This window comes from Magallana gigas, chromosome 2 (assembly GCF_963853765.1).
Source record: "Magallana gigas chromosome 2, xbMagGiga1.1, whole genome shotgun sequence".
Classification (NCBI taxonomy): domain Eukaryota; kingdom Metazoa; phylum Mollusca; class Bivalvia; order Ostreida; family Ostreidae; genus Magallana; species Magallana gigas.
In genome coordinates, this window is record NC_088854.1 from 53,773,971 (window position 1) to 53,800,885 (window position 26,915).

General features: G+C 33.0%; 1 long non-coding RNA gene across 1 annotated transcript; it reads right to left on the reverse strand.

Annotated features, from left to right (window-relative positions):
- Positions 1-7,729: 7,729 nt before the first annotated feature.
- LOC105331648 (uncharacterized) lies at positions 7,730-8,625 on the reverse strand. Its single transcript, XR_010711339.1, has 3 exons — positions 8,532-8,625; positions 8,380-8,431; positions 7,730-8,142 (listed from the first exon to the last, which is right to left on the reverse strand). It is a non-coding gene; the product is annotated as an uncharacterized lncRNA (long non-coding RNA).
- Between the last annotated feature and the right edge of the window lie 18,290 nt (positions 8,626-26,915).

Here is a 26,915-nt window from a genome sequence, read left to right on the forward strand (position 1 = left end):
CTCTTCCGGGTTGTAAGGTCTTTATGAGTAAGATGTCCTAAATTTTGAAAAGGACGATCTATTAATGCCAAACTTAATCGACAATAAAGTCTAATATATATAGTGGTTTTATGTTAATAAATGTTCCAAAACGATAAATGATAGCTACTGAAGAATGTTCTATTTAAAATACAATCTCGTAACTAGGCAAGTGAAGACTCGATACTCCCTGCAGATTTAAACGATGTAGTTACTCGTCTGGCATCCGTCATTAAATGTTTGCACTTTTTAAGAACAACGTACATAAAAATTGACATTCAGATAAAAATAAATGTGTGATTGAATAACCTTTATATATTTATCAAAATCGATCATTCACACAAAATTTACTGATTCAACTATTTGAAAAAAGGATGATATTCTTTATTTTCCCCTATAATTATCTATATTTCATTACTATTTTGAAAATGAAAAGCTAAAAGAACAGTGAAAAAATGAAAAACATACATGTTGGCTAGTAACGTATTTATGACAGAGCATTATATCATATTTCTTATCATTTGTGTGAAAAAGCACAATAAGTAGAAACGTTTAGTTTCTGTAGATCTATTACGATAAATACGCCATAATTTGCGTATTCAGAAACTAAATTTTTTTCATTTCTTTTTCCGTCAAGTCCTTTTTCGGTTGAGTTTCCCCTTTAGCAACTATTTGACATCATTTACAAATAGCAATTGAAACAATTTTCTGCGTTTGGAATAATGTTATCATGAAACCAGTATATAAGTAGGGGCTTTTTTCCTGGAAATATAAGCATATAATTGTCCACATGCCCTCTTCATTATGTGTAAACAGGAATAAAAAGGGTCAACAATTAAGTTGGTTTAAAAATAAAGAATCATTTCAAAAAGATCTTTTCTAAATTTCAGTTTGTGTAGCATATTATCTATTTGATCAGTTTAATATTAGGTGTAATATTTTTTAAAATGTGGTTTGGACTTTGTCATAAAATAGATTTTGAAATTGTACAATTTTTTAAGTCATTGAAATGTGTATACAATTACAAATGAAATAACAACAGTAATATGTACATGTTTAAATGAAACACCCGGCCCGTTGGGCCTTTAAGCAGTTTAAAACACATTTTAAATGAAAAAAGGAAAATAACCAGCGTCAAGAGGAAACTAAAAAAATGATTGAAGCTATACATAAGTAAACAAGTATATGGGTCCCATGGGAAACCGTTAGTTGCACCCGTTGTTTTGAATTAACAGTTAACATCACATAGTTATGTTTATTTTTGAATAATTTAATTCTGGTTGTAACGCACTTTCTAAATGGCTAAAAACATATTTTATATCGTATAAAGAATATTGCCTACGTCATAGTAAGACTAACGCCAAAAACGTATCAATACGCCCGACGTTACGTTTGAATTTTGTATAATTTTACGTCATTTTAAAGGTCAAATAACCGTTTTTATCTACAATGAATAGTAAAAAATTAAATTATAAGCAATGAATTCAATATAATTTATAAGTTTCATACTATATAAAATGGTTTGAAACAGTTAACGCTTTTAAACGCTTTTTGAAAACAACAAAACGTTTTTTAAAGCGTAAACTGCCCCAAACCATTTTATATCGTATAAAACAAATAAATATTGAATTCATTCCTTAAATGATAAAAAATTGTTGCGTGTAAATTGATAAAGATGATTATAAGTAATTTGCCGTAGATAATTTGGAATAAGTATGATTCGTGCATCTGCGCCTGTCAATTCTACTTATTTAAATTGATCCAGTTTTTTTAGAAGGTTTCTTCCATAATCATTATAAAAAGGACAGTGTGATAATAATGAATCTCATTTTCTACCCTATTTTTACAGCAAAATGTACTCTCTCCTCAATGGGTTCATCACGGTATCTAACAGTCTCGTTTCTTAATGGTAAAATTCCACATCTAAACTGAGCCAAAATTGATCGCCAATGTTTTGGCACATCTAAAACTACATAGTTTTCTCTACGAAAATCTGTTTTGAAAAGTATGTGTAAGTACGTAGTTTTGGAATATTGAGGATCACATCGTTTAAAAAATTTGAATAGATCTAGAAGAAGTGTATTTTTGATTGAACTTTATTTGTGTCGACAATCATTTTAGGGTCAACTATTTCAAACATTATCTATCGATTTAGCATTTTTGAATCCCCAGACACTGGATGCATCGTCCAAAACTGGACTAACACAAGAGTAGAATATTTTTTGTATGAGTTAAAATCCGCGATCCAACCGTTTGAACGTCTTTTAACTACTAAGAAAAGCGGATAATGTAGTTAAATTGTCTATACATTGTATATTACATGGCAAAAAGATTTCCCCTTTACTTTTTTACGTTACTGATACCATAGAGACCCGGGCCAATATTTCTCACACATAATAAATTAAACAGATTAGCTCTAATACATTAAATCCTTAGACCGTGGTTACGAAATTCTATCATGGAATGCTACTTTTTCAGAGCTGACAATCTGAAGTAATGGTTTTCAAATTTATAACTTGTAAACTTCAGATGCAAAATATATGTTAAGTTTTAATCTTCAGAAAAGATGCATTTCGATGACTTGTCGTAATTTATTTTGAGTTTTAATACATGTTACATAACTTTTCTACTGATTTTGTCACGATCTGTTAAAGAAAGGATTTTATAACACAACCCCACTTATCAAACGAAAACTTTTAGATCGCAAGTTCAATGAACAACATCTGAGTTTAAACAGAGAATGTTTTGCAATCTGCGTTTCATAAGAGGTTTTGAAAGTTTGTGTACACATGAAACGATTCGGCGACCAGATAAGGATTTAGATTACACAACGTTTACCAAAACTATATATCTTCATTTTGCCTGGCAATTTTAGAAAAAATTAGAAAATACACCATATAATATAAGTGTTATCTTACTTTTTTTAATATTACGGCTACTTGGCGCTTCAAATGCCCCAGAACTAACTTTACTGATTGCAAGGACTTCCATAAATACGAAATACTCATAGAGATGAAATCTTACCTACTTATTTAAGCTTTACAGCTTACTGGAGCTTCATATGCACTGTTGGTTATTCATTTAATTGCAAATAATTTAAATACTTTTTAGCATCCATATCATACTTTGTTATCAAGTACCATCAAGTACCACGAAGACCAATAATTTGAGATTTTCTTGTCATAAATTACCATCACCAATTGAAGGACGTCGACGGAGAACTTTGGAAAACTTTTTATATCTGATTTATTATATTTGATAACAAACAGTCAGGCTTTTATGTGGTGATGAACGAAGCTCTTGATATAAATACAAAATGCGAATGGGGTAATATCATAAAGCCCACTTTAAGATACATACAAGGTAAATATATTTCCTGTTTCACACACTCAACTCAAACTCGCTAAAACCAATGTTGTATAATTTTCTAAAATATCATATTCCAAACCGGAAAAAAGACTGATTTAAAAAAAAAAATGAATAACTCGACTTCGAATTGGTGAGATTGTCCTTTTTCTATTGTCAACAATAATAATGGCAGATTGCAAGATTATCAAGGTCAATATACAAGAAAATGTATTAAATCGCTTTACCAATACTGAAAAGCGAGAAAGACATAATTTATGAGATTGAAACCATGTTTTGATAAAACGAAAATGCAAATATTTGCTGTCCTTCCCGCGCTGATGTGCAATATGTTGAAAATGTCGCCTAGTTCGAGTTAACCTAAAAAATCAAGGATTTATGTACGTGAACTCTTGGCAGTTGGTGTGTTCCTGAGGCCACACATGGTGAAAATTATCACACATAAATAACACGTACTGCAATCAATTTTATTCTTGAAATAGTCAAAATACAACACATATACTTTAAAAACCGCAATACTGTATAAAATGTATTCCTGTACCTTAAGAATATTTCTAATGTTGTATGCTTAGTTTTTCTGTAAAAGATATTTCTGATTTACAAAACTTAATTTTTAAAAATCGTAAAGAGAGTGAATTTTGTTTGTCTTCCAAGGTTGGAACAGATGTGAAGTTTTAGATGAGGGAATTTAGTCTTGCTATATCAAATCGTTTTCTTCATAATGGGCAGCTCTTTCAGCATAGGGACTTGTATTGATATTGATGTCTTTAATTTGAAATTTACATAATTTTTTAAAAAGGAGGTTGATTGGTAAACAAATAACAGATCGATCTTATTTTTTTAGAAAATGAATTGTTTAACCATAATCTGTTATTTAGAAAAGCATACATTTTAACTTTCAAGTCTAATTCTTCTATATCTTTGTACGGATTCTTTATTTTTCAGAAGAGTTTAATTTCCCAAAATTGCCACGACCATTAGAGAAAGTATTATTTCAACAATTTTATACGCATAGCAAGAAAATGAATCAGGAAAGAAGGGAAATCAAGCTGTTGTTTTTATTCAATCTAAGATAGCTTACTCTGGTGCCTGAAATAATCCTGTTTTATTTTCTAAAGAAGCTCGCCAAAGGAACTATGATAAAGAATCACTAATGTGCTGGGCAGGATGTTCTTAAACCTGTTCAAGTTTATCAGCTATACGATAGAAAAATACCAAATAGAATTTAAGTCATTTTCTTTATCAGGTGAGAAAGTCCCATAAATATCTTTGAATGCTTAAAAGATAGTGGAAATGATGTTTGCTGTCAAAGCTGTTGAAGATAGCTGTTACTTTTTTAATTTTCAGTTAGAAGAGTTTGAGAGGATGATTGAGAAATCACATTAGATTACAACAAACAAAAGAGTCAATACTTTTTTTTCTTTTTGTTAGAAGAGAGACAAGTTAGGGTTTAGTCTGCTGTTAGTGTGATAAACATAAAAAGCACATTGATTTAAAGAACAATGATAAAAGAATAAAACCAGAAATTTATTCGGCCAATCAATAAAAGGAAAGATATAGAAAGAGAAAATAAAGATGATCACTAGATGATCATAAGAGTGACAAGAACAGAAGTTTTACACTGTGGAATATCGAATTTTATAAGCCAGCAGACATCTTGAGGTTGTTTTTAAAGGATCAGCCTTATATTTATGCGTTGCAAGAGGTATAACTCGATCTTAAAAATTCTTAAACCGATAGTTTGCTTAATATTTGTCGGATCTGCACTAGTGGTGTTTAAATACTGTGTTTTAACAGATTAGATTCAATTGATAATGAATGATACATTGCTAAACAGTTTCTATGGCGAGGCAAGCTACTGACAGACAAGTTGATAAAACAGGACAACCAACAGTCTCGATTAGAGTCATCTTTCATTTATAGCAATTTTAAAGTCGAAAAAAATCACACCATCCTCGACGTACGTAGCGAGAATTTTAATATGAGTCGAAATAACACGGAACCTTTTTATATCAAGTTTGTTTTGTAAACAAAAGTATGTACATCATTTTCATATTGAAATATGGCCTCATTTGTCAGGAAAAATATTGCAATGTCTATCATTAAACATAATCTTAACATAATCCTGCTTAGAAATGATTCATATCTTAATTTTAACTCGTTATGGTGTCTTGTATGAGACTCTAAAAATATAGGCTTTTTAATTATTTTTTTACCGTACTTTTTTTTTTAGCTTATCTGAGTTGAAAGCTCAATTAAGCTTTTCTGATCAAATTTTGTCTGTCTGTCTGTCTGTCTGTCTGTCCGTCCGTCCGACCGTCCGTCCGTCCGTCTGTCCGTCCGTCTGTCCGTTTACATTTTTGAAATCTTTTCAAGAATTACTGGACCAATTTCAACTTATTTTGGCACAAAGAACCCTTAGGCTAAGAGAATTAAAAGTTGTGAAAATTAAGGACTGCGCTTTTTTTTCAAATTGTGTGAATTAGGAATTACTAAGGAATTTTCAAAAATGTACCTCTAAGAAACTAATTAACCAGGAAAGGTAGCACTTGTGTGGAAGCATTTTCAGGTAGTGTAAATTCAAAGTTATGAAAATCACAAATCCCGGGGGTAGGAGAGGGCCACAATGGGGGTCAGAATTTTACAAAGAAATGTATAGAGTTAATCTTTAAAATTAATTTTCTCAGAAACTAATCAGCAAGGAAAACTGAAACTTATGTGGAACCATCCTCATGAAGTGCATATTCAAAGTTGTGAAACTCATGATCCCCGAGGGTGGGTCACTATGAGGGTCGAATTTCTACACAGGAATATATAGAGAATCTAAAAATCTTCTCAAAAACTAATCAGACAGGTGATTCTTCGAAATTGTTTAGGCTTTGGCCCCTGGACGATTCTGGTGCCTCACAAGGGGCTCAGAAATGTATGTAGGTAAAAATCCCATACATACACAATTGTTATGGATCTATTTGAGAACTGCAATGCACAACATGTATTATGACGATAAAATCATCCTGTTGGAAAAGGAACTAATGATCATGAAAATAAGAATATCCTTGTGCAAAAATGGATTTCATTTTACAGGATCTACATGTATTATACTACACGGTCCAGATAGTTTGTATCATGACTACACTAGGCCATCACTACATACCTATTGTTCCCCAGGTGGGCGATGTGGCCCTTGGGCCTCTCTTTCTTTCTTTATTAATCCTTTTTTGTTTTTTTTTGGTTTGTTTTTTTTTTTTGGGGGGGGGGTTGTTTTTTTGGTTCTTTTTGTTTTGTTTTGTTTTGTTTTGGGTTTTTTTCTTTTAAGGGACAGTTAAGGTGGAAAGGGCCATTTTTTACAATTCACCGTATGAAGGGTGTTTGTCTTCGGAACCGGGTAACTAGAATTTCCTCAGTTCCCACTAAGATCAAATACCTTTAATTAACTCCTTATAAGGCTCAACACCAATTTCGGAGAATATCGTGTTATATAAGGGTTCGACCTTTAAATATTTAGCATATTTTTCATGATTGATTAGCTTTAAAACTTCATCCATATAATTTCCTGCAAAGAGACGTCTGAAACCTATCGGTGTATAATTTACATCTACCTACTTTTTGTGTTAAGTTATCTCCCGTCTGTAGCTTGTCAACATAACACAAACGCAAGTTTCGCATTTTTACTTCTAGTTTTCATGTACTTAACATTAGGGGTCTACATATCGCGTTACCGATTCAGAAGAGACATCCCTCAAACTAAAGATAATCGTTAAAAATCTTTTCATGAATTTAAGCAACACTCATTATCTTTCAAGTACAGCATTTCTCAATTTAAAAAAATTGTGAAAGGTACCTTATACGAAACTGTTCCTTGCTACCTAATTTTCCTACAATGAGGTGTGGACCATCAGATGGAATTCATGGTCCTCCTTTAAGCTTTAACATTTGTTATGTCTACTGTCGTGATTTTCTCACTAATGCGTGCCATGCACCCCCGCTCATCGATGCTTTTGGTGATTTTGGGTGTCAATTCCAATGACGCTTTTTCTGTCCCCTTTTTTCAACACGTTTGCCAAATCGGTACCTGTTTCTAGTAGTGGAACTTCTGGTTTTCGTCCATTTTAAATTTGATTGGGTAAAGAATTCGAATACATCATACAATGTGATTTAATTTATGTACAATATTTTAAGTGTAAAATTATTGAGAAAAACTGTATTCTCGTCCTTTGTATTTCACTATAACAAACGTCTTTTGTAGCAAACTTTTTACTAATATAAATAATAAATAATAAATATCAACAACGTTATCTAAAATGCACAGCAGAAAAAAATATATCATAAAATAGTTATCATGATCAAGTAGATTTATAAAAAATGTATTTTTTTTTTATAATATCACAAACTAATGCATTGAATTTGCCTCCCTTTACAGATCATAGGCTTATCACATAAGCGCCAATTAATAACAACAACTGGTCGTTCAGAAGTCTACCGACACCATCACGTGCGTGCCGATTACAGTCAGGACAAACACGACGTAACTTAGCAACAAAGCACTGGCCGCGCCTTTTCCTCCACCCTCCGGCGCAGTACTGTTCCCTGTAGTGGTGGTTGCAGTACTTGCAGTAACAACCGGTGTACTAGTAACACCTAGCGTACTGGTGACATCAGCTGACCCACTTGTAGATGCAGTCGGTGCATTTGTGCTCGCTACCGGAGTACTAGTAGAATCAACCGGTGTACTTGATGAATCAGTGGTGGAACAGGTCACTAAAAGATAGTTTTGATTATCAAATGGGGAAAATATGGTTAAGGGCAAAACGTTTTCAGAGTGAAAATAATTGAATAAATGATTACGAATACCGCTTAACTGTAATGCTTCAAATATGTACTATTTCATGTTATATCCAGTGTAGACTGAAGTATCATAGAAGATTTGATGTCCCTCTTTTTACATAACAAAAATACGTTTTAAAAACTGCTTTAAAATATATTAATATTATTTACCTTGAACAATGGCACTTGCCAGCAAAATGAAAGAAACAAGCACTGGTTTCATCTGGAAAAGTAAAAGTAAACATCATTTTTAAAGATACTATGTTTTTAAAATATGAATAAAGTTGACTTGCCAAACTATGATTAGCACATTATGATCTTGCCTTGTGACACCGCATTTTGCAACCAGAGCTGTCTCAGTTTAACTTAAAACTTTACTGTTGCAGCTTTATATACCTGCATAAGAGGTCAGAAATTAACATTTTTTGAAAATGGCATCTTAGATTTTTTCTGGCCAATAGTTAAAGCCCTCTTCGTCCTTTACCCTTGTAAATCCGCGATTCTCGAATGAACCAATAACAATAACCAATCACCTGTCGAGTCATATTTTTAATGCCCCTCCTAAAGAGCAGATCCTCCAGATACTACAGGGCAAATGTATCATTTATACCAACCTCGTAAATCTTTATATGAAAATCTTGACAAACAAACTCAACAATACCGAGATGGTTGTATAATTCTATCATTTCTGTCAAAATATTAGGTTATATATTTGGAGCGGATTGTCTTAAATGACCTATTTTTGTAATAAAAAGGGAAAACTGATGTTTGAATTGTTATTTTGTACTTAAAACGTCATCCTTTCGTTAAGCAAAAGAAATCATTTAAAAGTATTTGACTTACGCAAGTTCGTTTCATTGTCCGCATAGTGTAAATAATATATGACATTGTTTGGCTTAAAATTTATTTCACTTTTGGATCTAAATGTGTTTTGAAAGGGAATTAGTTCAAAATGGAAAATTTCCACTGGAGAAAAGTGATTAAACCCATAATAAGAAATATGTGTGTGGATGGACTGGTCGCACATTTTCTATTGAAGTTAATTAAAAGACAGTTGCTTTGACTTCGAGTGGATTCAGTGGAACGGTGTAAATGGATGTTAATCAAGATAATACATGTATTTCAGTTGATTATGTTTTAATAAATGCTAAAAACATTTAAACAAATAACTTATGCCTTCTTTGCTTGAAAATTTAAAATTTGAGCTGTTATGAAAATTCATTTTAAAAAAGAATTGAGGCACATTTACTATTTATATGCACTTGACAATTTCTGCAATATTCTTAAATAATAGATTATGGAGGGTTTTAAAGCAAGAAATATTCAAAATCTATTGCCGCATGCACAGACCTGACTTTTATTGGCTTAGCTTGTATTTGTCGATGTTATATATGATTGACTTTCTAATAAAGGGTAGGAATGGCACCTAAATACTTTTACTCACAAGATGCACAACTTGACATCTTTGAGTTTGTTTTTCTCTCCTTCTCTTTTATTATATAATTATTTAAGAAAGCTATGGAGTTTCTTTTATCAATAATATGATTTTGCTTATTTTTCCTCAACTCCGGTTGTTTTTGTTTTAACAAGATGCCCTCTGGGGTTTTTTAAAGTTATTATGTGATCATACAAAAAATCGGGGAAAGTCAATTTAAAATGATAAGCTAAAAATCCTTTACTGACATGGCTATGCACTCCTGGAATAAATACATTTAAAACTTGTGTGAATCTCTATCATTGTGATAGATTATATTAAATGTATTCACCGTCCACAAAGCATGTCTCGGACCTCAAAGACTACTTAGTATTATACCTGTCGTTTTTGTAGATTTAGCTGTAATAAGTCAAAATTTCAAAGTGTCATTTATATTCCCCCTTTTTAAGCATTAAGGTTAATACAAAGTGTGTCAAATTAGATTGAATTTGTGTTTTCTTTATAACTACCATTTCATCGTGATATCAAATATGGTATTATACATCCAGATCACTTGTAGCAAGCAAGTATAATACTTTTATTGGCATGTTTTTATTATGTATTATGTTAAACGTTTGCTAGTTATAATTTTATTTCATAAAATTCTCTCATACACATTTGCTCATTTGGACATTTCTCTCGCTAAGTGTATACATATTGCTTATATTAATATGAAAAACATATATATTTTTCATATTATGATTGTTCCCAAGCACCCAAGCACATGTAATTGAAGCAAATTGAAATATGTTATACATTGATTTCTATGAAATAAATTATTTTCGTTTCTCGCAAAGCACTGTGTTTTGTACCGGATAAGAGATAATTTTAAAGAAATAAATTTTCTGCATACACAATGTAAATTAATAAAATAAACATAAAAGGACAACTGCTAAGTCATGCAGTTTATGTCTATTTTGGAGAATTCAAATCTCTCGAGTTATTCTTCGTGTATAAATTGGCAAACTACTGATGCTTATGAGATGAATTGAACAAGGTTAAAAGATAAACAGATGTATCAAGTATTTCGAACAAACCTACACACATTTTTTCAAAGTGCATAAATATATTGACGATATCAACTAACTTTGATTTTTTTTCAAAGTGCGTTGACTTTGTCATAAAATTAAGGCTCTTTAAATTCTTTTGTAATGCGGAATTTTTCAACGGTTGTTACATACTTTAACCCAAAAGTACTTGACCATGCTAAAATAACCATCACATTCTCAAGAATCCTTATTTTTAAAAACAATCCTATCGAATATGCAGTCAAACTCTTAAGAAGTCATATGATGAAGTTATTGCTGGCCTATTATCCATGTTTTATTCACATAGCAATTTAAACTTGATTTCGAGTAAGATCCCCCACACCCATATTTACGAAGAAGACATTTTTTAATTAGTAAATAGATTTCAACTGACTAACTTTATAGTTTCCATTAAAACTGTAATATACCCAACAAACCAAGAGCATACCGTTAGCAAGTTTGGCAGAAGTTAAATGCATATGACTTATGGACAAGATTTAAAATTAGAAAATAAACATTGAAAAGGCAGATTTACGGATTTATTTACAAAAATAATTGAGATATTTTAAACGTTACACAGCTTTTGCTTATGGGAAGCGGCTTTTGCTTAATTATGTACAATGCTTTGTTCCTTGTTTAGATGAAGAAGAACAAACCTATTTAGAAAATTTGCAAATTCAAATCCAAGCTAATTTGATTAATAATAAAATTCAGCCAAATATTGTATACTTTTTATATAAAATGCAATTTAAAGAATCTTAAGTTTATCTACTGATCAAGAGACTTTGATGATTATAGGAATATTTTATTCTTAGATTTATAGGATCAATGGCTAAAATGAAAATGACAATAACAAATTGTCAACCGTCTCAAAAACCCATACAACGAAATACAAATTTCAAAGCAGAACAAACACGGACTTCTAAAAAGATAGAAGTGGAATCAGGTGCCTTGGAGGAGTAAGTATCCCCTGCCGACGGGTCGCACCCGTCATGAGCTCATTGAACTTGCTGACAAGGTCATTGTATAGACCATAGAACTTGCGTTAAGATGATTCTAATTGAGGTTCTTTAAAAAACATTATGTAGCATTGGTCGCTAAAAATTTATAGATATAATTATATGTTTTAATGTATATATTATCAACGTCCCGACAAAACACATACCAAAAACATTTTGACAGATCACAATTGAACCTTTAATTGCAAAATGGTAAATGATTACCTTTTCCTATTTTGCAAAACATGCTTGCAGTTGTTTTCCCTTGGTTGTAAATGCTCTACTTCTACATATAGCAAAGGTGGAAAGCCAGATGTTTTCATACCAAACTAACACAAGATGAGAGTCTGGAACGTTTCCTTGGTATATTGTATCATAAATAATTCATACTGACTGGAGGTAGCAAAAAAAGTTGTTCCCTTTAAAATACAACCTTCCCTTTGCCTCGTTACCTAGTTTTCACAAAATACAGAAACGTGCCAAAGCATCTTATCATTTCGTGCTAAATAATCATTGAAGCCAGTTTAAAATAAAATACCCATCTTCTATTTACAGGTCATGCATAATAGCTCTATATCACTTGCTGTTTTCCTCGCCATATTTATTAGTTATCCATCAATGTTGCAAAACCAGGTAACTGTCCTTTGACATTTCATACCGTAGTAAGTATTCTTTGCTTGAAATTTATGACTTCTAAAAATATGCTATATAAACAAAGGAAGGCCCAATTATATGCTGTAAAATATTTTATTGCTTCGAAAAATTTATTCTAGGACATAAATAGAATGATGGGATCGCTTCAGGTTCAATAAACAATTTAGGTTGGTTACATTTAAACATGTATAGTAACCATTTTTGTTTTCTGATACCTGCTATCAGATGCACGACCGTCCGTTTGAAAATCTGTATGATCGTCTTGTTTACTATATCCATTAATATATATGAACCAATGTCAATTAAACAAAGTGCAAAGCATCCTTAGGCTAAGGGAATTAAATGGTTCTTGAATGCTCTTTTTAAAGAATGAAATATTAAAAGCAAACAATGTGAGTCTCTAAAAAAAATTTGTATACTGTATCACAAATGTCAATCTTTAAGACAAACCTGTTAACATATTTGAAGTTAGGATTCTACATTGTTCGAATAACGATGGCTCTCTGATCAGTGGTAGGGCAATGCGAGGAACTTAAATTTTATCTAAGAAATATTTGAGGATAAACCTTAAAATAATGTCTCCTAGCTACAATGTATTGATGGTGTTCTGGAGTCAAGTACTGTGACTTAGGACAAATAGCAGAAACCCAGTAGGGGAGCAAGATTTATTGTTGGAAGATACGTGTATCGAGAACAAATTTAGTTTAAAATACTGCACAATATTTTACTGTCCCAAACAACATATCAAACATTGGATTGACACCAGGGTTGAAATGCCCTGAAATTACAGGCACCTGACGTTATACATGTATATATTAAGGTCACCTTAGTAAACTCAGATGACCTATTGCTATCCATTTTCGTCCGTCGTGTCGTGCGTCGTCCGTCGTGCGTTAACAATTTTACATTTTTAACTTCTTCTTAAAAACTACAAGGCTAATTGTTACCATTTTACGTGTGAAGCATCTCTATGGTAAGAAAAATCTTAATTATAAAATTCGTGGCTCTACCACCCCTGGGGCACCACAAGTGGGGCCAAATATGCCCAAAAAAGAGCCAATTTTTCAAAAACTTTCTTCTCTACTCCCACACATGTGAGGAAAAATCTGGTTGCATTGTTATGATGTCCATAAAGCGCTTTATCAAAATTGTGAAATTTATTGCCCCTGGGTCAGAGGTTCTGGCTCTAGGGTAGGGCCAATATGATCATATAGTAAAAATGTATTAACTCTTAGAGAATCTTCTTCTCTACTCCCATATACATTCGTAAAAAACTAAATACACAGTTATGATGTCCATGAAGCCTTCTACCAAAATTGGGAAATCATGACCCCTGTGTCAGGGGTTCAGGCTCTAGGGTGGGACCAATATGGCCATATAGTAAAAATGCATTAAATCTTAGAAAATCTTCTTCTCTACTCTCATATATATTTGTTAAAAATTATGAGCATGATTATGATGTCCATGAAGCCCTCTACCAAAATTGTGAAATTCATGGCCCCTGGGTAAGGGGTTCTGGCTCTAGGGTGGGACCAATATGGCCATATAGTAAAAATGTATTGAATCTTTAAAAAACTTCTCTACTCTCATATATATTTGTTAAAAACTAAATGCATGATTATGATATCCATGAATTGTAGGCATATACATGCAATGCATATGATTTATCAAAAAAAAATTAAATAATGATTCTGATATCTTTACGAAAGCATCCGATGCAGATTCTACATTGTACAAAATATAACTCTTTAAACCTATCGTAGAACCCCACAAGAAAGGTTAACATAGGGAATAGACTTTTTAGCTCACCTGAGCTGAAAGCTAATAAAGGTAATGTTAATTCAAAGTTGTGAAAATCATGACCCCCGGGGGTAGGGTGGGGCCACAATGGGGGGGGGGGTCGAAGTTTAACATATGAATATATAGAGTAAATCTTTATAAATCTTCTTCTCAGAAACTAATCAGCCAGCAAAGCTGACACTTGTGTGAAAACATCCTCAGGTAGTGTAGATTCAAAGTTGTGCAAATCATGACCCCCGGGGGTAGGGTGGGGCCACAATGGGGAGGTCAAAGTTTAACATATGAATATATTGAGTAAATCTTTAAAATCTTCTTCTCAGAAACTAATCACCCAGCAAAGCTAAAACTTGTGTGGAAGCATCCTCAGGTAGTGTAAATTCAAAGTTGTGAAAATCATGACCCCTGGGGGTAGGAAGGGGCCACAATGGGAGATCGTAGTTTTACATAGGAATATTTTGAGTAAATCTTTAAAAATCATTCTCAGAAACTAATCAGCCAGGAAAGCTGACACTTCTGTGTAAGCATCCTCAGGTAATGTTAATTCAAAGTTGTGAAAATCATGACCCCCGGGGGTTGGTTTGGGCCACAATGGGGGGTCGAAGTTTAACATATGAATATATAGAGTAAACCTTTAAAAATCTTCTTCTCAGAAACTAATCAGCCAGCAAAGCTGACACTTCTGTGGAAGCATCCTCAGGTAGTGTAAATTCAAAGTTGTGTAAATCATGACCCCCGGGGTAGGGTGGGGACACAATGGGGGGGGGGGGGGGGTCGAAGATTAACATATGAATATATAGAGTAAATCTTAAAAAATCTTCTCAGAAACTAATCAGCCAGGAAATCTGAAACTTGTGTGAAGGCATCCTCAGGTAGTGTAGATACAAAGTTGTGAAAATCACGACCCCCGGGGTTAGGGTGGGGCCACAATGGGGGGTCGAAGTTTAACATATGAATATATAGAGTAAATCTTTAAAATTTTCTTTTCAAAAACTAATCAGCCAGCAAAGCTGAAACTTGTGTGGAAGCATCCTCAGGTAGTGTAAATTCAAAGTTGTGAAAATCATGAACCTTGGGGGTAGGGTGGGGCCACAATGGGGGGGGGTCGAAATTTTACATAGGAATATATAGAGTAAATCTTTAAAAATCTTCTTCTCAGAAGCTAATCAGCCAGCAAAGCTGACACTTGTGTGGAAGCATCCTCAGGTAGTGTAGATGTAAAATTGTGAAAATCATGACACCCGGGGGTAGGGTGGGGCCACAATGGGGGGTCGAAGTTTTTCATAGGATTATATAGAGTAAATCTTTAAAATTCTTCTTCTCAGAAACTAATCAGCCAGGAAAGCTGAAACTTGTGCGGAAGCATCCTCAGGTAGTGTAGATTCAAAGTTGTGAAAATCATGACCCCCGGGGGTAGGTTTGGGCCACAATGGGGGGTCAAAGTTTAACAAAGGAATATATAGGGTAAATCTTTAAAAATCTTCTTCTTAGAAACTAATCAGCCAGAACATTTTTATAATTGTTAAGACTTTGGCCCCAGGACAATTCTTTGGCCTCACAAGAAGGTTCAGAGTTTGATGTAGGTTTATATCCCATATATAAACTATTGTTAAGGATCTTTTTGAGAACTGCAATACTCAACATATGATATGACTATAAAATCATCCTGTAAGAAAGGGACTAATGATTATAAACATAAGAATATCCAGGGGAAAAAATGGACTTTATCTATACATGATCTACATGTATTATTGTACATTGTCCAGATAGTTTGTATTATGACTCCATTAAGCTGATTTTAACATACCTATTGTTCCTCAGGTGAGCGATGTGGCCCATGGGCCTCTTGTTTACTAATGTGTTCATGTTTTGTACATCATTACATTATGAAAATATTCTTCAAACTTTCAGTTTATCACAAGGTAAGATAAGAGATTTGCATGCACAGCAATGTATAATGTGTTATATATTGCATGAAATATGTCAACAAGTATTTGTATCATCTGCATCTAATGAACAACGCAGAAATCTAAAATTGACAGGTACATGTAGGTAGACTAGATGTTAAGCTATAATATGTTTAAAAATTGGAAGGAAAGGCTAAAAATCGTAGTTTAAAAAGTTCTCTTTCCAGTGAGCTTGATTTTCATCATTCATACGATTCAAGGTTATGTGAACCTGTCTGTTTGCAACTCTTGTTTATATTTTCTCGTATTTATTGAGCAGGAGTTGTGATGGTAAGGATAGGTTTTTTAGAACAATTAATGCAATATCAATGTTTAAAGTGTATGTATTCTTTGATTTATACTTGTCTGTTAATGAGATAAATCTTATATTCAAACTGATATCGTAAAAAAGATATCAAATCATTAAAAGTTGTGTCAACACACATTTACGACTTAATAGAATAAGGGTTGAGTAATTTTTTTATGAACCGGTTACATGTTATCAGATTTATGCTTGTAAACAAAGTAAAATTTATGACTAGCTGATGATAGTCTCGTTCAACCAGACGCTCGGCTGTCTCCGTAAAACTCCGACGAGCAGAGTTTTACGGAGACAGTCGAGCGTCTGGTTGAACGAGACTAAGCTGATGAACATTTCCATACGGGTTTGTTAAATAATGAATATTTATGTTCTAGTTTTTAGAGTAAAACTTTTCATAATTTCGCTACGTTTCATACGATACATTTATTCTTCAATATATACATTTTCCAGTGTCTTATTTTGAAACAACACTACGAATCGATTTTGTTATGTATAGTCAAATATATTTCATCAATGACTATTTTGATATTTAATCGTACAATTGTTTATAACTATGTAAATGAAAAAATGACAATAACAAACCGTCAACCATCTCAAAAATCCATAAAACGAAATACAAATTCAAAGCAGAGCAACACGGACCTTCAAAAAGATAAAGGTAGGATCAGGTGCCTAGGAGGAGTGAGCATCCTTTTCTGACAGGTCACACCCGCCGTGTGCTCTTTGTCGTAATCGGGGGGGGGGAACCCATAAAAGTCCGTAGACAATTTGATTATGGTCTAACAATTAGTATGAAAAACGCCAGTCAGCATGCGACCCAGTGAAAGATTGTATTTGCTGACAAGGTCGTTGTATCTACAAATAAATAATAAGTAATAAGGAATCATTCTTTGAATATTATAAGATGATCAAATACGGTCTTGCGTGATCAAATATACCCGAAAGCCCTTTCGGGCTTCATTGCATTTGAAAACCCGACTTTATTTAAATCCCTTATGATATCTAAAATGATTATTTATTTGTTATTTGTTATTTGTTTATTTAATTGTATTAAAGCATGGGTTTGTCTCCTCACTTTTAAAAACGATTGGCACTGAAACCGACAAAGTCAATATCTTTTTTTCACAGTACATTTGTACACGTATACAACGGGTCAAAAACATATTCTATAAATTTTTCAGATTGACAATGTAAAGTACCGCTCAATTTTTATTGCTTGTGACCTTGAAATGCAGGACATGTTATATTTCACTTTTACACTCTGAGAAACAATTCTTTCGCCACCTTTTGTTTTTGCTTTAATATATGTAACATAATTTTTATCGCTTTTGTCACGATTTGTTCATAAAAAAGGCATCTACAAATAAAACCGTATTGCCCTAACAATACAAAATAGAGGCAGGGGGTGTAATGGAAGCGTCACTAGTTCAAAAAGTACAATTTCTAGCAAGTTCATTTGATGTGAAAGTGTATCTTCAAATAACAAATAGTGCAGAATAGTAATTCAATGCTTAGCAAGTTCATACGATACTTATACATGTGTTTTATTTCCAGTCTTAATTAATAGGTTTCTTGTTATGTCTAATAAGTGAGTGATAATGCACGTAATAGCATCAGGTTCATGCGATGTTTTTACTTACATGATGGTTGTTCGTTGAATATAATAATTTAGAAAGACTAATAAAAACCAACTTGTTTTGCATTAGGTTTTGGGGGTTTGGGGGGGGGGGTTATTTTATAACCTTGCAGTGGTTTACATAGAAAGATTGTCGATTTACATTATTGTGCCTAATTATCAAAAATTTGAATCGTATACACATAAAAAAAATCTGTCATTTAATATAGTTATAGTTTTCATTGTCAATTATATCATCAAATATCCTTGATAGCAAAATTTATAGTTGTTTCCAATGGACAATATCTCTTTGCACTTTGTATTTCAGTGAGCCTGCATCTGATGGTAGCAGTGCTAACTAAATACCGTATGTGGCACTCCTCCTGATTCTAAATCACGAGATAGACTTTGGCCAATCACTATTCGTACTTTTACGGTTGCAAAAACATTTACGAGATGATTACCATAATTTTACATGAAGACACTGGTGTATACTTGCTGTTTCTTCCAGCGCTCTTGTTTTCACAATTGTTTGAATAATAACACTTTTCAATCAAATGAGTAAGAAACGCAAGAGCTACTTACAATGAAAAATTAATGCAGGTGACTTTCTCTGGCACTATGCTTTAAATGGAGCCCACAATCAGTGTACATTTTTTTATAGTACTTATTTTTAATATTAAAAAGTGCGTCTACCATTACATAATGTAGTTTATTCACTTTTACCTGAACCTTCATTATTAAATATTTAGGATAAAATGTTGGTATCACATGATCATGAAAGACTGCATCTTAAGCAGGGGTTCACCCAAGCAGGTAGCGGAATCCGAAGTAAAGAGACAGGCAATGAGAGGTGTTAGAGCTTGCACATCAGAAAAGTCTGGAAGAAGAACATACCGGACCCTACAAACTAGTGGAAACCTGAGAGGTTGGGTTTTCAAAATCGTATATTCCATCACGAGAAGAGCAAAATTATGTTTCAAACATCCAGGAAGAGCAATTGAAAAGCAAGTATAGTTTAACGGAAAACACTAGAAACTAAAAGTATGTTCGAAACTCTGTACAGAAAAGCAAGCTCGAAACAAAATATAATATGTAGAAAACAACAAAATAGATAAAGTTAAAGGAATGAGATAGTTAAAAACAACTCATTTTTCAGAATGTCATAAGTTTTGTGAAAAAAAAGGTTAGAAAATAATCTAGATATAAGAAAATCGGAGAAGAAATAAGATCAGTAGTTTAGCAGCAATTAATCTGGTGGCAAATCGAAAATAAGGGTTTTGATTGGTGACAGACAAGTTATTGATAAAGTTAATGCAGGTGTAAGAGAAATGCAAATGGTACATGTATCTGGACCAAAGGGCAAGCCAGCCTGATGGTCACGATTTATGTTTAACTTTTTTAACATACATGTAATTCCTATCATGATTTTTTTCACTTCGGAAAAAATTCTTCTCGAGGGGGAGGGGGGGGGGGTTATTAGCAAGTTGATTATGACTCAGTCAGTTTCTAGTGTTTGTCACATCTCATTTGTTTTATCGATCTTAATTTCTATTTCTATTCAACCTATGTGTGCAAAACTATGATGAGGGAGTTGGTATATGTAATATAGGCACTTGCGCCTGCATTTAAATTCACCCCATAATATAAAACATGTAACTAGACACGATCTCGTTGCGATCAACGAGTGGGTCTTCCGTCCTAAAAAAAAAACAGAACAAAAAATGTGGCACCCAGGGCTTGAACCCAGGTCGCCTGGGCACATGTCTACGACTCTAACGACTCTCTCTTGAATGCTAAACATTTGCCATGAAAATTTAAAAAGCACATGCTAAGAATAATATCTGATTTTATCTTTAATTCATTAGATTTTTTTTATGTGCCAACACAATGTGAAAGCATCCTCAAGTAGTGTAGATTTAAAGTTGTAAAAATCAGGACCCCCACGGGTAGGGTGGGGCCACAATGGGGTATCGAAGTTTTACATAGGAATATATAGAGTAAATCTTTAAACATCTTCTTCTCAGAAACTATTCAGCCAGCAAAGCTGAAACTTGTGTGGAAGCATCCTCAGGTAGTGTAAAATCAAAGCTGTGAAAATCATGACCCCTGGGGGTAGGGTGGGGCCACAATGGGGGGGTCGAAGTTTAACATATGAATATACAGAGTAAATCTTTAAAAATCTTCTTCTCAGAGACTAATCAGCCAGGAAAGCTGAAACTTGTGTGAAGGCATCCTCACGAATTGTAGATACACATTTGTGAAAATCATGACCCCCGGGGATAGGGTGGGGCCACAATGGGGGGGGGGGGTTAAAGTTTAACAAAGGAATATATAGGGTAAATCTTTAAAAATCTTCTTCTCAGAAACTAATCAGCTAGAACATTTTTATAATTGTTAAGACTTTGGCCCCAGGACAATTCTTTGGCCTCACAAGAAGGTTCAGAGTTTGATGTAGGTTTATATGCCATATATAAACTTTTGTTAAGGATCTTTTTGAGAACTGCAATACTCAACATATGATATGACTATAAAACCATCCTGTTAGAAAAGGGACTAATGATTATAAACATAAGAATATCCAGGGGAAAAATGGACTTTATTTATACAGGATCTACATGTATTATTGTACATTGTCCAGATAGTTTGTATTATGACTCCATTAAGCTGATTTTATCATACCTATTGTTCCTCAGGTGAGCGATGTGGCCCATGGGCCTTTTGTTTACTAATGTGTTCTAGTTTTACAATGCTTCTGTTTGTGATTTGTACATCATTACATTATGAAAATATTCTTCAAACTTTCAGTTTATCACAAGGTAAGATAAGAGATTTGCATGCACAGCAATGTATAATGTGTTATATATTGCATGAAATATGTCAACAAGTATTTGTATCATCTGCATCTAATGAACAACGCAGAAATCTAAAATTGACAGGTACATGTAGGTAGACTAGATGTTAAGCTCTAATATGTTTAAAAATTGGAAGGAAAAGCTAAAAATCGTAGTTTAAAAAGTTCTCTTTCCAGTGAGCTTGATTTTCATCATTCATACGATTCAAGGTTAAGTGAACCTGTCTGTTTGCAACTCTTGTTTATATTTTCTCGTATTTATTGAGCAGGAGTTGTGATGGTATGGATAGGTTTTTTAGAACAATTAATGCAATATCAATGTTTAAAGTGTATGTATTCTTTGATTTATACTTGTCTGTTAATGAGATAAATCTTATATTCAAACTGATATCGTAAAAAAGATATCAAATCATTAAAAGTTGTGTCAACACACATTTACGACTTAATAGAATAAGGGTTGAGTAATTTTTTATGAACCGGTTACATGTTATCAGATTTATGCTTGTAAACAAAGTAAAATTTATGACTAGCTTATAAAACATAGCTGATGAACATTTCCATGCGGGTTTGTTAAATAATGAATATTTATGTTCTAGTTTTTAGAGTAAAACTTTTCATAATTTCGCTACGTTTCATACGATACATTTATTCTTCAATATATACATTTTCCAGTGTCTTATTTGGTAACAACACTACGAATCAATTTTGTTATGTATAGTCAAATTTATTTCATCAATGACTATTTTGATATTTAATCGTACAATTGTTTATAACTATGTAAATGAAAAAATGACAATAACAAACCGTCAACCATCTCAAAAATCCATAAAACGAAATACAAATTCAAAGCAGAACAACACGGACCTCCAAAAAGATAGAGGTTGGATCAGGTGCCTAGGAAGAGTGAGCATCCTTTTCTGACCGGACAAACCCGCCGTGTGCTCTTTGTCGTAATCGGGGGGAAAACCCATAAAAGTCCGTAGACAATTTGATTATGGTCTAACAATTAGTATGAAAAACGCCAGTCAGCATGCGACCCAGTGAAAGATTGTATTTGCTGACAAGGTCGTTGTATCTACAAATAAATAAAAAGTAATAAGGAATCATTCTTTGAATATTATAAGATGATCAAATACGGTCTTGCGTGATCAAATATACCCGAAAGCCCTTTCGGACTTCATTGCATTTGAAAACCCGACTTTGTTTAATACCCTTATGATATTTAAAATGATTATTTATTTTATTTGTTTATTTAATTGTATTAAAGCATGGGGTTGTCTCCTCACTTTTAAAAACGATTGGCACTGAAACCGACAAAGTCAATATATTTTTTTCACAGTATATTTGTACACGTATAAAACGGGTCAAAAACATATTCTATAAATTTTTCAGATTGACAATGTAAAGAACCGCTCAATTTTTATTGCTTGTGACCTTGAAATGCAGGACATGTTATATTTCACTTTTACACTCTGAGAAACAATTCTTTCGCCACCTTTTGTTTTTGCTTTAATATATGTAACATAATTTTTATCGCTTTTGTCACGATTTGTTAATAAAAAAGACATCTACAAATAAAACCGTATTGCCTTAACAATACAAAATAGTGGCAGGGGTGTAATGGAAGCGTCACTAGTTCAGAGAGTACAATTTCTAGCAAGCTCATTTTATGTGTCACGTCACGATCGGTTCATAAAAAAGTGTGTATCTGCAAATAACAAATAGTGCAGAATAATAATTCAATGCTTAGCAAGTTCATACGATACTTATGTGTTTTATTTCCAGTCTTAATTAATAGGTTTCTTGTTATGTCTAATAAGTGAGTGATAATGCACGTAATGGCACCAGGAAAGTTCATGCGATGTTTTTACTTAATTATATGATGGTTGTTTGAATATAATAATTTAGAAAGATTAATAAAAACCAACTTGTTTTGCTATACGTTTCACAGGATGAATCTCTGCCATTCAGTCAATTGAAAGGTGACAAAGGTAACTGAAATGTGACTGAATGACATATCTGTGCCATTCAGTCACCTTTCCAGACCATTCAGTTATCATTCAGTTGACTGAATGGCAGAGCTTCATCCTGTGTTTTTTTTGGGGGGTGGTGGTGGGGGTTATTATACAACCTTGCAGTGGTTTACATAAAAAGATTGTCGGTTTACATTATTGCGCCTAATTATCAAAATTTAAATCGTATACACAATAAAAAATCTGTCATTTAATATAGTTTTCATTGTCAATGATATCATCAGATATCCTTAATAGCAAAATTTATAGTTGTTTCCAATGGACAATATCTCTTGGCACTTTGTATTTCAGTGAGCCTGCATCTGATGATAGCAGTGCTAAATATGTGGCACTCCTCCTGATTCTAAATCACGAGATAGATAGACTTTGGCCAATCACTGTTCGTACTTTTACGATTGCAAAAACATTTACGAGATGATAACCATAATTTTACATGAAGACACTGGTGTATACTTGCTGTTTCTTCCAGCGCTCTTGTTTTCACAATTGTTTGAATAATAACACTTTTCAATCAAATGAGTAAGAAACGCAAGAGCTATTTACAATGAAAAATTAATGCAGGTGACTTACTCTGGCACTATACTTTAAATGGAGCCCACATTCAGTGTACATTTTTTTATAGTACTTATTTTTAATATTAAAAAGTGCGTCTACCATTACATAATGTAGTTTATTTACTTTTACCTGAACCTTCATTATTAAATATTTAGGATAAAATGTTGGTATCACATGATCATGAAAGACTGCATCCTAAGCAGGGGTTCACCCAAGCAGGTAGTGGAATCCGCAGTAAAGAGACAGGCAATGAGAGGTGTTAGAGCTTGCACATCAGAAAAGTCTGGAAGAAGAACATACCGGACCCTACAAACTAGTGGAAACCTGAGAGGTTGGGTTTTGAATATCGTAAATTCCATCACGAGAAGAGCAAAATTATGTTTCAAACATCCAGGAAGAGCAATTGAAAAGCAAGGATATTTAACGGAAAACACTAGAAACTCAAAGTATGTTCGAAACTCTGTTCAGAAAAGCAAGCTCGAAACAAAATATAACATGTAGAAAACAACAAAATAGATAAAGTTAAAGGAAGGAAATAGTCGAAAGCAACTCTTTTTTCAGAATTTCATAAGTTTTGTGAAAAAAAAAGGTTAGAAAATAATCTAGATATAAGAACATCGTAGAAGAAATAATATCAGTAGTTTATCAGCAATTAATCTGGTGGCAAATCGAAAATAAGGGTTTTCATTGGTGACAGACAAGTTATTGATAGAGTAAACGCAGGAGTAAGAAAAATGCAAATGGTACATGTATCTGGACCAAAGGGCAAGCCAACCTGATGGTCACGATTTATGTTTAACTTTTTTAACATACATGTCATTCCTATCATGATTTTTTTCACTTCGGAAAAAATTTTTCTCGGGGGGGGGGGGGGGGGGTATTAGCAAGTTGATTATGACTCAGTCAGTTTCTAGTGTTTGTCACATCTCATTTGTTTTATCGATCTTAATTTCTATTCAGCAACCTATGTGTGCAAAACTATGATGAGTTAGTTGGTATATGTAATATAGGCACTTGCTCCTGCATTTAAATTCACCCCATAGTATAATACATGTAATAATAAAAGGTATCTAACTCTGACGTTCTTGGAGTATCCCCCTCCATAAATTACATTTTTTTTTCAATTTCAACGGAAAAGCGGCAAAACATTATTATTTCATTACCATTCTTTTCTGTGGTAATTAATATACAAAACCATATAATGGCATTACTTAGTCGTCTTCGTGCTGGTTAGCAAATAAAGGCCGTTACCAGGGATCTCCATGTTGGTCTGTCCTGTGACCATTTCTGAATCTGTCCCCATGTCCAGTTGTTCTCCTTCAGACATGTGTTCAATAGCATTAATAGTTTCTTCTACGATAATTTATCTACAAAACCATATATGCGTGATTGCCTGTTATATTTACTTGTATCTGCATATTAAACGTCTAAACGTTGCGCACCGACTCGGAAAAGTCTTTTCACACTACGAATATCTATGTAGATTTACGAAAGCCCATTGAGCTCATTTTCGTAGGTAAAAAAAATATTTTTATCGCGAATAAACGCGAAAATTTCGCGTATAAACGCGTAACTTTCGCGAATAAACGCGAAACTTTCGCGATATAACGCGAAACTTTCGCGATATAACGCGTTACTTTCGCGAATAAACGCGAAACTTTCGCAATATAACGCGTTAGTTTCGCGAATAAACACGAAACTTTCGCGATATATAACGCGTTAGTTTCGCGAATAAACGCGAAACCATTTTATAAATATTGTCATTTCATACAGAACCCTTATGATGAAAAAGATTGAAAACAAACACATTTCAAGTTTTATTTATTATTATTCTAATATCTGTGTTAAGTTGATTTATGAAGACAAAATTTTTCTTTTTTGCATATAGGTATTAATAAATCTGATTAAACTTTATAACATTTTATATGTTATATGTCCAATGTAGATAATAAGTTTGGACATCATATTACGATTTTCAGTTGTTCGCAGACCCTGTGTTCGAACAAGCATTCATTGATGATGTTTTTCTTATAAAATTGATATAAATTCAACCGTCGGAAACCTTTAAAATCTTAGTATTAATTTTCAAATGACATATGTGATAAATTTGGAGGACGAATTTACGTCATCTAGATTTGAACAAAAGCTTGAACATTTCTATTCACAGCTTGACTTATCTTTCTGATATTAAACTAGACATAAGAATTTAAGTTATGTCGCAGCGATATACAATATATTGTAACGTTTTAAACAATGATATCCTTTAAATTCTAAAATGATACTAAATAAAACGTTTAATTCGAATTAAAATTGTTATAATTAAAATATGTTGCTGCCTCATTATCAATAATACAGCGCCCATTAGAATGTGAGAAGCGCGATGCATTATGTCCTTTGAAAATCAGTACTAATATTTTAAAGATTTCCTACGTTTGAATTTATGTTAATTTGTATAAGGTTATATCTAATTCATTTACATCTTTATAAAATATTATTTTGTTTTATTTAAGTTGATATATTTGTTTTCAGTAATTATTCTTCATAGGGGTTCTTCTATGAAATAACAATATTTATATATAAGTTTCGGGTTTATTCGCGAAAGTTTCGGGTTTATTCGCGAAAGTTTCGCGTTTATTCGCGAAAGTAACGCATTATATCGCGAAAGTTTCGCGTTCATTCGCGAAAGTTTCGCGTTAATTCGCGAAAGTTTCGCGTTTATTCGCGAAAGTAACGCATTATATCGCGAAAGTTTCGCGTTTCTTCGCGAAAGTAATGCGTTATATCGCGAAAGTTTCGCGTTTATTCGCGAAAGTAACGCGTTATATCGCGAAAGTTTCGTGTTTATTCGCGAAAAAAATATTTTTTTTACCTACGAAAATGAGCTCAATGGGCTTTCGTATAGATTGGTCTTGGGTAGAATGCAAAAAAATTAAATCAAATGTTTTTTTAACTTATATTTTGTGTTACAACTTTGCAAAAATTAATCATGGTGATCCTCATTTTAAAAAAAACAGCCGGAAAACTACACCTCATTTAACAGATAAAATCCTTGTTTCAAATGTACATGATATTTTTAGCTTTTTCAAAACCTCAAACATGTGTACATGATACGTAATCATATGAAGCAGACTTATTCAGCCCATTTCAAGTCGGCAAGCAATGTTTGGGCGCTGTATCCTGAAAGAAGTAAATAGATGCAAGCATGTCATAGAAGAGAATGGTTGTAAGCAATTTCTCATTGTGTTTCTAATGAAAGCGAAAATTATTGCAATTAACGGAAGAAGATACTTCACGGAAATCGGAGTTTGATATCTTGTGTGTTATTTCATGTATATTTTAGGGTGAACTTTATTACAGAAACAAGCGCCTGTGGTTATTTTCTCTGTCTAGCTTCAAACGTTTTAATTTGATATAATTTAATTAATTCAATG